The sequence below is a fragment of the Clarias gariepinus genome, chromosome 25 (genome assembly GCF_024256425.1).
Source record: "Clarias gariepinus isolate MV-2021 ecotype Netherlands chromosome 25, CGAR_prim_01v2, whole genome shotgun sequence".
Lineage (NCBI taxonomy): Eukaryota > Metazoa > Chordata > Actinopteri > Siluriformes > Clariidae > Clarias > Clarias gariepinus.
The window spans coordinates 1,158,405-1,168,876 of record NC_071124.1 but is presented as its reverse complement, the minus strand read 5'-3'; positions in this window follow the sequence as shown (position 1 = coordinate 1,168,876).

Sequence of the window (10,472 nt, the reverse complement as noted above, 5' to 3'; positions counted from 1 at the left end):
TAACGACAGACGCTTCCCTTACCGGCTGGGGTGCGGTCTTGGATGGCCGTCCAGCTCAAGGGCGCTGGAGAGGTCATCTTCTCGCATGGCACATCAATTGCCTTGAAATGATGGCTCTATTTTTGGCCCTACAGCAATTCCTCCAGCAGCTGAGAGGCTACCATGTTCTAGTGCGGGTGGACAATACATCGGTAGTCTCCTACATAAATCGCCAGGGCGGACTGGACTGCCTCTTACTGATAGGGCCCCGTTGGCCGGCCAGAGTATGGTTCTCAGATCTAATATCTCTCCTCGATGGCTCACCTTGGATGATTCCAGTGAGGAGGGATCTTCTGTCTCAGGCGCAGGGGACAATATTTCATCCCCGACCGGAGCTTTGGAACCTTCATGTTTGGCCCCTGAACGGGACCAACTAAGTCAAGCTGGTCTTCCAGCAAGCGTTATTAACACTATTCTAGCCGCTAGAGCTCCCTCCACTAGGAAAGCTTATGCCCTCAAATGGAATGTTTTCGAAAGTTGGTGCATGACGAAGCAGGTAGACCCAGTCCACTGCCAAATTGTTTCAGTGCTGAAGTTCCTGTAAGATAAGTTGTCCTCGGGATTGTGCCCTAGCACCCATAGGACGTACGTGGCCGCTATCTCAGCCCAATCAAGGGGATTACTGTGGGAAAACACCCTTTAGTTGCCCATTTTATTTGTGGAGCTAAACGGTTGAGGCCACCCACTAGAGCCACGACCCCTTCATGGGATTTATCTATCGTGCTCGAAGATCTAATTGACACTCCTTTCGAACCGCTAGAGTCAGCGCCTGACAGGCTTCTGACTCTTAAGATGGTTTTTCTTTTGGCCATTACCTCTCTTAAGAGGATTGGGGATTTGCGCGCCTTGTCAGTCTCCCCATCCTGCCTGGACTTTGCCCCTGGGCTAGTCAAGGCCATTATGCATCCTCACCCGAACTATCTTCCGAAAGTTCCATTTTCAAACATGCACCCTGTTGTTCTTGAAGCCTTCTGTCCTCCGCCTTTTACAGCTTCGGAGCAGAAGAAACTTCACCTATTATGTCCAGTACGTGCTCTTCGGATTTACGTCCACCGCACCTGCCAGTGGCGTAGATCAAAGCAGCTCTTTATTTGCTATGGAGGCCGCAACCGGGGGGCAGCCGCTACTACGCAGACCATGTCACATTGGGTGAGAGATGCTATTGCTCACTTCGCCTCTAGGAATCAGGGCTCATTCAACCAGGGGGATTGCTTCATCTATTGCACTAGCAAGAGGTATTCCCCTGCAACAAGTGTGTGACGCGGCGGGCTGGTCCTCTCCGCACACATTTATTAGATTTTATAGTCTGGATGTTCCTGTCACTCCGGGCTCACGAGTCCTCGAGTCATCTTCCCAGACATAGTTCTGAGACCTTTCAGCCTTGTGCGCACACGCTACACAATGCGGGGTCCAGACACTCACAGTGCGGCGACGTTGGTACTCTTGTTCCCATAGCGTTTTCAGGCAGCATCGAGTGTAGCCTTTGAAAGGGAACGTCTCGGGTTACTTTGCTGTAACCCTGTTCCCTTAAAAGGCTGGAACGAGATGATGCGTCCCAATGCCGCACTGCCCACGTGACCGGACGTCCGTTCAGACAATCAATCTGAGGAATGTTGCTGGCTCACTCCTATTTATAACCTGCAGGTGCATCTAATCAGATGACGTCACCTGACCGAGGTTATATAAGCCAAAATTTGGCGTGTTTGGTACACACATGCTTTACAACCGGCAACATGAAAAGATATTCCCATAGCGTTTTCACGCAGCATCTCGTTCCCGCCTTTTCAGGGAACAGGGTTACAGCAAAGTAACCCGAGATGCTTTTAGTAATGAACAGTGACTGGGGAGACAGGAGCCTTAAATGGAAACAGAAGTTTTAATTTAACCCGAGTGCGGATAATTTTTGACGCACTCTCGTATACAACTGGGTGTCACAGTGATCAGCAGCACCATACAAGCTAAAACATCTCTAACATCACTTTGCCTTAATAATTTGAGTTTACAAAACTTTTATATTTTTTTTGTTACAAAGGAGTTTACAGATAAAAAACTTATTTTTTTAGAAAAAAAAACTGTTTTCCTTTAAATAATCATTATTACAGTAAGAACACATCCCTGCTGTACTGCTTCTGTTTAATATAAACTCACTTATCTCAGTGTAATATAGTCACTGACCGTATAACACTGATAGCACCCCCCCGCCCATATGTTTAGTCAGAATTTAGAACAGAATTTATTCTGCAAATTAAAGCACTTATTTTTTATCCTGAAAACCATGAAGCACAAAGTCTGTTATAGTGACTTGACAAGGTTATTTATATTTATTAAATTATTAACGAAATTATTCATGTCATTACTTTATTACATGAAGTTTTATTATAATGTGCCTCTAAAATTTATTCTCTGGATGTTTTGAGGAATGTCCTTGTCCTTATTAAACAATGCTTCATTTGTGTTGATTTTGCTCTCATTTGCATAATGCTGCTTCTGTGGAAGGTGTTTGTTTCTTTCTTTCTTTCATGTTTAATGTTTGTCCACAGCAACATCCGGGTACGAATTCCTCAGTAACACACTTCCCTCTTACTTCACCACGTCTGCTTTTTAAACAATGCTTGTATTAAATTTCTGCATATTAAAACTGCAGAAAATTAAATATACAAAATTGTCATGAACACTGAACTCATTAAAAGATGCATTTTCTGTTATTAATGTAATTACGTGATACACACAGAGAACATGTTTTATATCTTACTGTATCACACTGACGTCCCTTATGCAAGCTTAGTCAGTATATAAATAAAGGGGTTTGATGTGAACATTAAGACTCCATTCAGCAGCGAGCACCTCATCAGGTAAGACTGCAGCACTTTACCTGGATCTGTTCACCTCATCACTTTCTCATAGCACTGATTAGTTATTGGCAAATTCACACACTGCTTTTATCATTTACACTTCACACCACACAGCCAGCTGCTCTCACACACAAAGATCTTCTTCTGGACAAAAGGCAGCTTCATCATCATCATCATCATCATCATTATTATTATTGTTGTTGTTGTTTTTTAGCAGATTTTGACACAGGTCATCACCATGGTAACCGTCTCAGTCCTGCTTCTCCTGCTCTCAGGTAAAGGAAAAGTCTTTATTAATCAGTTTTAAGTTTAACTGCCTGTGCCTTTTTAAACATTAAAATTTTATCCACCTGAATTATTGTAATTGATTTTTTAAAAATGTAGCAGTGAATTTTGGACTCTTTAACAAGTTGTACAATGTTATTTTTATTTTTATTTACATTTAGGCATTTGGCAGACGCTCTTATCCAGAGCGACTTACATTTATTTTTTATTTTTTTTTATCTCATTACACATCTGAGCAGTTGAGGTTTAAGGGCCCAACAGTGGCAACTTGGTGGTTGTGGGGTTTGAACCTGGGATCTTCCGAACCGTAGTCCAATGCCTTAAGCACTGAGCTACCCCCAGCCCACAAGAGGCCAGGGGTAATTTAAACTCCAGAAGGCTGCAGAAATGTTATTTACACGTAATTTGATTCAGAACATTTATGTTTTAACTGAATTGCTTTTTGATGATTAACTCAGGATATCTAAGTTATTAATTTAGTGTGTTAGTACCGGAGGTAAAGCAGTGCATGCTGGGAGTGAGGTCCGAGATAAAACTGGCATTTTTTATGTTTATATCCATTACACTCGGGTGTAAGTACAAGTGTGTGATGTGTGTACAGGACCTGAATCTGATTAAATGATGAACATGTACACGATCAGATCAGGGCCCGGTTTCTCGAAAGCTTCTTATCGCTAAGTAGTTCTTAAGTTGTACCTTAACCTCTCTCTTAACGTTATGGCGCATTTCCCAAAATGTTCTTACGCTAAGTATCTCTTAGGTAAGTCACATGTTCGTAAGGTTGGTCCGGACCAACCTTAACTCATTCTTTGCGTAGTTTCAGCTCCAGACGCTAGTCGGCGCCACTGAGCAGCAGTCTTCATAAATCAGCGGCGTATGGAAGCACATTATGGCACGTTATCAAAGTCGTATTAATGATGTAATATACTGTAGGCCTGTTTATGATTTTTATTTTATTTAATATCAGAACTAATACAGTGACTTCTAATTAGCCTATTTCATAATGTGACTAATGTATTAAAATTGGCGATCACTTTTAATATTGAACAGGTGGCAAATAATTTGGCAGCGATACAGCGTGTTGTTGTGCTAAACTGAAGACTGCGCCGTCCACGGAGCCGTGTGGTTCATGTACATCTTTCCTTTAGGGAAAATTTTAGCCCTTTTCATATTTTGCCTAAGGTGGATATTTAAAAAAAAAGTTTCGTCTTCCAAGGCAACAGATTATGGATCTTCTTGACCTGCTCAGACCTGTACTTGCCAGGCCAACGCGTCGTACTTACACTCCACGTCCTGATGTCCAGCTGCTCGCTGCTTTTGTTTAAAATGTTTCATTGATCATTAGCCATCATTTATGACTGGATGGACTTTTCTTTTGACACGATTTATTTTATGATGAAATTAGATTTAGATAAATGAGACAATAAACATGGGAGTTTCAAGCCCCGCATCCTTTCCCGGTTATTTTTTTTTTTGCGTGGTAAAATGGAAACATTATCATGACACCAAAACTCGCGCTAAATCATGATGAACTGCACTTACAGCCACTAGGTAAGATAGTGGTATTAACCTCCACTCTGTCATCTCATCGTATTCATTCCATAGTGCGCTATAAAACCCCAACCACTGACATACTTCGCATTGTTTCTAAAGCTGGTGAAGAGTGTTGTCAGCTGTTTGTCAATCAACTATGATTGTACTGTGTACTCGGTTCGTTTCACCGCCACAGGTTACATGAAAATATAAGCGACAGTTTGGTGATTTAATTTATATATTTGTCTATTATCCCATGCTATTGATAAGTTAACCCATGTCAAAACATTATTAAAAAAATTTAGCGCAATGTTTAATTTGCATAGAAATTGCCGTCTTTCTTAACGCTGTCATGCAAAAGGAGTGAAAAATCGATTCCTGAGCAACCGATGTCAGCTAATTCAGGACCTTCACTGTACAGCGCCTTGTAACATCGGACGTAAGAGGCAGCGACTTAAGAAGACTCCTAAGGGACAGTTCGAGAAATACACTTAGAAAAGTTATCACTTTACGTAAGATATATCTTAAGAGTCTTTTTAGCGTGCTAAGAGTGTGCGTTATCGAGAAACCGGTCTCTGATTAAAGCAGTGTAAAGGACACGCAGCATTAAAACACTGAATCATTGACCTGAAGAGTTCTTTATCCCCTCTTTACCCACCTGACCACCGCCGGCTCTAGAACCTTCAGCAGCACCGCTCCCTGTCTCTGAAATTCTCTTAGAGAAAATATCCATAACACACACACACACACGCCACAGGTACATCATGTCTTAAGACCTATTTAGAAACACTTATCCTACATATCACCGTGCAGTCTAATCACATCTTCTCCATCATGTTACTGCTGATACTCTGTGATGACTGTTTTATCTTATGCAGCATCATTTATTCTAGTATTTCTTCTTATTATTTTTATTATTATTTAAAATTGTAATAGTTTTTACATTATGTGTGGAGAAGACTTTAGGTATTTGTGTGACTCTCAGTTTCATAAGGAAACAATCCTGCACAAAATAAACACTATAATTAAAGCTAAAGGTGTCCAATAAACTGATAGTTTGTAACTTTGAGACTTTTTGAGCCAGGTACTATAAATTATTGTTTATTTTGCATCCAATAATTATGCACAAACAGAAATTTTAAGGAAATCATTTAAGAATTAGGTGACTGAAAACAACCTAATTGAGAATTAAATTATATAATTTAGAAATAAATGACCATAAACATTATTTGGAATGTTAATTTTACATACACAAAAATGTACAAATTAAAATGATTTCATTAAGATACCAATTAATACTAAGGTTTGTATCCAGTTGCTATATATATATATTAATACTTTATAAAGTCGTCTTGTTCAAACAAACAAAAAAACTACAATTTCTTAAATGAAACTGGCGATTGCAGACATTAAAATAATGATGCTAGCATGAAAAACTATAAAAGATCGTGCTAGTTTGTTTAAACGTTTATAACAGCAAAATAGTTGACATGAAATTATATGTAAAGTATGTTGATGAACAGATACACTGATGAAAATATAAACTACACTGTTTACTGAAATGTTTGATGTTACACAATAAGTTTTATAAACTAACTAGTTTGATTATCTTCTATTTAATTACATTAATGTCTGTTACCAATAACCTCGAGTGTCCAGGTGTAACCTGTCTAATGATGTAATAATCACATCATCACATAAGGTTAATGCATCATTACAATCAGGGGGGATAAAGTACACAGATCCTGTACCTGAGTATAAAAGTAGAAGTTCTTATTTACAATTCTACTGAGGAAAAGTACAAAAGTACTAACATTCTAAAGTATTGAGCATCATTAAGTATTAATAGTATTGAGATGTATTAGCTCACTGTAGCCTTCTGTCGTCTCTTTTTACTGTCTGCTCTCTCTCTCTCTCTGTGTCTGCCCTCTCTCTCTCTCTCACTGTCTGCTCTCACTTTTACATCTAAAAAGACACTATTTGTTTACTGATTACTGTTAAGGATTCAATACACAAATTAATGATTAAAACAAAGAACGATAAAAACTAGATACAATAACAATAGAGTTTGTGTGATAGATTGAGGTCATTAATATAAACCATTTTTTCCTTCTTTATACATTAGATGATGCAGTAAATGTAAAGTTCATTGTAAAATACAAAAAAATGTTTAGTTTTTCAGAATCTTGATTTATGAATAATAATAATAAAAAATCTCCAATATGATGATTCAAAACATTAAGACATCCATGTGCACGAGCCCTGTAGCTAAAACATTAGATGACTGCTAATGGGTAAGGATAACGAGAATTCGCAAAAAATAAAAAATTACTTTCTTTTCAACTGGTTAATGCATTAAATTTATAGTTAAGAATTACTAGGGACAGTAGTCGGTATTTCAATATATAGTTTTGTATGTGAGGTAACCAACAGAAGATTCAACTCCACCTTTAAAGTTATTTTTTCTCAGTCAAAATGGCGGCTTTTAGTCAGGAGGAGAGTGAGGGAACGGTGAATGGGAGAATGGGAGCATGCTGGCTGTAAGCCATCACAGTACATCACATAGGACTTCAACTTCTTGATGACCCAGTAGATCGCAAGAGCCTCTCGCTCAATAGGCTGATTAGGTGGATTAAGTTTCCTGCTTGCATACAGTATGACATGAGATGTGAAATGCCATCTCAGCTGCTTCTAACCACTGTACTGCTTCTGACTCTGGATTGCCCTTCCTCTGAGTTTAGAGACAGGTGCTGCCATAGAGAAATTAAGAACAAATCATTGATAATAACCAGCTAGCCTAAGAAAAGGATGTACATGTTTCTCTTGAAGTAGGCCTTGCATAGGTCCATACTACTTTTTTCTTGAAGTTTTAGCAGACCCCGAACAATTCAATACCACCATCTTGGTCAAAGAACATTGTCCATTAGACACTTGAATGTGCCTGATGCTCTATGCGTGCTAGCTCTTAAAACCATCTTTTCTTTTGCTTCCAGAGTAAGAGCCAACTGCTAATATTTCTTAGACTGATCCAGCATTTAATTCAAGTGCGTTCACCCCAGAAGCTCATGGCTACTCACTTGAGGTAGTGAGAATGCATCAAATTTGATGAGATTGTTTCCCTATGGAACTGAGAGTCACACAAATACCTAAAGTCTTCTCCAGCACATAATGTAAAAAATATTATAATTTTAAAATAATAATTTATAATATTAAAAAGAAGAAAAAGAAATACAAGAATAAATGATGCTGCATAAAATAAAACAGTCATCACAGAGTTATCAGCAGTAAAATGATGGAGAAGATGTGATTTAGAGATTCTAAATAGGGCTTGAGACATGATGTGGTTGTGGCTGAGATGGTTCATTCAATTGGGTTTGGGGACTACAATGATGAGGCTGGACCATGAATCAGTAAACTCTTCTATGATTCCATCACGGAGCAGGTTGGCCACATCTATATAAAAATATATTAATTGCATGTTAGTGGACTTCCAGGGCTTGATATGGCTGAAGCCAAATGATTACACTGGAAGAAGTTTTATTGTCTAGATGTACCACAAGTTTGAGTGTAGGGTTCCTGCTTTGTGGGCAGCCCTATGGCAAAATTCCCTTTATTTTTTATCAGGTGTTGTCCTGGTTAGGCCCATAATACCTGATGGGATGGTCTGATTCATTTGGTGAGCTTGTAAAGTAGAAGAGACATAACCATTTTCTCTATTTTTCCTTTTTTGTGTACAGTCATATGCCCTATATCCTTCTGTCTTACAACATTTGCATATTGTCTTTTTACCGTTCCCAAGTGTCCTGGTCTATTATAGGATTGACAGATTGTTGTGTACCATAATCAAAAACACAGGGGAAGAGTTTGTCATGATACTAACCAGGATGATCAGAAGATTTATCACACTTAGCGGGTAGCCCTTTGTAGCGTGGATGGTGAACTCAAACGCTGAAGCAAGCGAGTAGGCAGGATAACCACGCGATTTAGTCTAAGGACTCAAACAGAAGGTGAGAAAGGGAAAAACACAAATTTAACCCGCGTCCTATAAACACACACATTCGAATCAGAAAGTAAACCCAAGAAAGTGAGTACTCACGAAATGGCAGACGGATAATCTTAACTGACATGGGCGAACTCAATGACTGAGCGATGTGAAGCGCCATCTTGTTTCCTTTTATGCTTCCTGTTTTTGCGACCGTACTACTTCTGGGTCCTAGTGCCGGTCACGGAGCGAGTGTGTGTGACAGAGTTTAATTAGAGTTTCGCTCTGGTATGATAAAGGCACCTGCAGCATCCAGATTGTGCACCATCCATCCCAGGAGTTGTATATCAGGTTCATGTTCGGTTACTGCTAGAGAAATTTTAAGAGTTTGAGCAGAATCAGTGTTCATATTATTAACAAAGGTTGTTTGAAACAGCAGTGTGAAATGTGGAGGAAAATTATGGCCAAAGAGAATTTTAAACCTATTTACAAAGGCAGTTGCTAATTTACCTGGTTCTTGTCTGATAGATGCCATCTATAAGAGATCACATGAGGATTGATATTTCTTTATAAGAAAAGCTTAAAGTTCAGGGAATGTTATCAACATGTTTGTAATCTGCCCATGAATAATAAGTATGTTTCTTTATTAGCATCAACCTCAACATTTATAGGAATATCATGCTTGTAATGAAGAGAGGGCACAACTTCCTGTAACGTGAAATCCTCACCTCTGATCCTAAAATGTGTTTTAAGATGCACCTGAATTTAGGACCAGTCAACTGTAAATTGTGTGTTGTACTTTTAAGTTGGTCACAAAATAAGTAAAAGTCAGATGGTTTAGGAAGAGCAGAAACAATGCTGTGGATGTCAGATAGAGTTGGGGTTGAAATATTCCATCTCTTTTCTCCACATGTAACAAAAGGATAATTGCATATGCATAATTAGGTGTTGTAGATGTGATGATGTTGTGGAGAAACAGAGACTATCATTGTTTTTTCAGTGACACTTCAAGCTTTTTTTAAATTACATTAATTACGGGTATGAATTTTATTTTAAATTCATGTGTCTCTATACCTTGGAGATTATTCACCCATTTATCAAATACAAATATACTGTAGTTAATTAATAAGGGATTTAGCAAAACAATACACTTTCTGCCTTGTTTCTGAGAAGACTTTCAGAAAAATGAGCCTCCGGTGCGCCAGGCCGAGCTTGCACGCCTCCACATCAAGGAGAGAATCAATACAAAATCATGCACATCATACATGTATAACTGCAGCTGCATGCCGCTCCCTGTGCCAAAGAACACTCTAAGGAATATGGTTATTATAATCTATTTATTTATTTATTTTCTAACCACACACCTCTGTGCCAGGGCCCTGAGAAAGCTGGGCCAATCAGCTCTCTCTAGACCTCCGGCTGCGAGAGGTTACAGCATCACCCGGAGATCGATCCCCGGATAGAGAGAGCTGATTGGCCGAGCTCTCTCAGGGCCCTGGCACAGAGGTGTGTGATAGGGCGATCACTTTACCACTTCGCCACTCGGAGGCCCACAATCGCTACAGTTGCACTAATTCTAATCAATAAATTAATGCAAGTAATGTTAAACACAACATGAGACCAAAAGTAATTAACACAGATAAAGTTTCTCTTCTCCCAAAATATATCCCAAATATACGCCAATTTACTATGTAACTGTACTTTCTCAAAGAACAACACAGGTTCCAGACTTTTCTGACCATGGATGGAAGTAAAATAGCAAAAGTAATGCTTAACTTATC